This window comes from Pygoscelis adeliae, unplaced genomic scaffold (assembly GCF_000699105.1).
Source record: "Pygoscelis adeliae isolate BGI_AS28 unplaced genomic scaffold, ASM69910v1 Scaffold358, whole genome shotgun sequence".
NCBI lineage: Eukaryota > Metazoa > Chordata > Aves > Sphenisciformes > Spheniscidae > Pygoscelis > Pygoscelis adeliae.
The window spans coordinates 4,202,077-4,203,559 of record NW_008825429.1 but is presented as its reverse complement, the minus strand read 5'-3'; positions in this window follow the sequence as shown (position 1 = coordinate 4,203,559).

The following is a 1,483-nucleotide window of genomic DNA, read 5'->3' as shown; positions in this document are numbered from 1 at the left end:
CGCTGGCACCCGGAGGGGAGGGGCTCGGGGAATGTGATTTTAGGCACCAAGGATCAAGGGAACACCAGGATTCACTGGTGGAAAGCTGTGCACCAGGGCTGAGACGTGCCTGGATTTCAGGGGGAGAAAAATTAGGACTCTCTGCAGTGTCTTAGAGAGGGCACCAGAAGCTGGAGGTGCCTGAGGATGCTTTGGAGGAGAGGAGCTGTTTGTTCTGTACTGGTGCCGTGGGAGGGGTGCAGCGTGTGTGCTCATCACTAACTCGTCTAGACGGTGCCTTGCATGCTTTGAAGGGAAAATACAAGATGTTTAGTGATGTGTCTGAAGAATTAGGGTGCATCACTGTAGATGGAAGGCAGCTCAGGAGAAGGCTGTCCTCCGGGAGGGATGTTGGCTGGAGGTTGACATCTGAGACGGGGAACCCAGACTACGTGCCATGGGGAAGTGTGACCCGCTGAAAGCGTGACGTTAAGACACAAGGTTCGATTTAGCCAGAAGCCCGTCCTCTTGCACCGGGTTCCGTGTGTCGCAGAGGACCCGCAGTTACGCCATGGTGCCTGGAAGGGACCCGCAGGGCGAGCAGCTCTCCCTGTGGCACCGCCGATGGACACGAGTCGTGCCTGCTCCCAAAGACCTTTGGTGACCCCACCATTGAGCAGACTTTGGACCCGGGCACCGTCCATGAGTGGTGTCGCCCCTGGGGATGCTCAGACCCAGCGGGAAGCTGTGGTTGCCTCAAGCGTTTGTGATCTCACCAACTAATTCAAGGGGTTTTCACTGCGGTTTCTGGGGGAGAAGGTCCCACCAGCAACACAGTCTGACTCCAGACTGAGGACACCGTCCTTCTGGACACCTTATGGATGGGCATTTTCATGCCTGAGGACACCCAGAAGCGAAGTGGAGCCTAACCTGCTCTTTTCCAAGTCAGCGCGCTCTTTTTTTCCCCCCCCCATCTCCACATCTTCACCGGTGAAATCCCATTGAAGCAACAGGCCCAGGGAATACTTTGCTTCCCCCGAGTTGTTTGTGGAGATAATGAACTGTGTGCTCTCTCGGCTGAAACCTGCCGTGGCTGCACTGAGCGAAGGGAGCCTGAGGCCCACGGCATCAACAGGGGATGGATGGGCGAGAACCACGGGTGGAAAATAAGGAGAGCAAACCAGCTGAGAGTCTGCAATTGTCCCTCACCCCAAGGCCTTTCAGTTTTGGGGCCATCCTTTTTGCTCTTTGGTGCCTTTTCCACCTTCTCTGTGTCCCCATCGAGCCGGGGACAGATGCTGCATCCTCTTGCAGCTCTGGTTTATACCGTGATGTAGCGACGATCCTGCTTGGTCCTTTTCCCAGTCTTCCCATCTTTTCCCAATAATTTCTGACCTTCAGCCTCCCATTATTTCACCCCACTCCTGGTTCTTAAAGAGCCAACTCTGACGGCCTGGAGATGCTCCCGGTGGTCGGGGGGGGGCACGGTGGGTCTCCGCCGGCG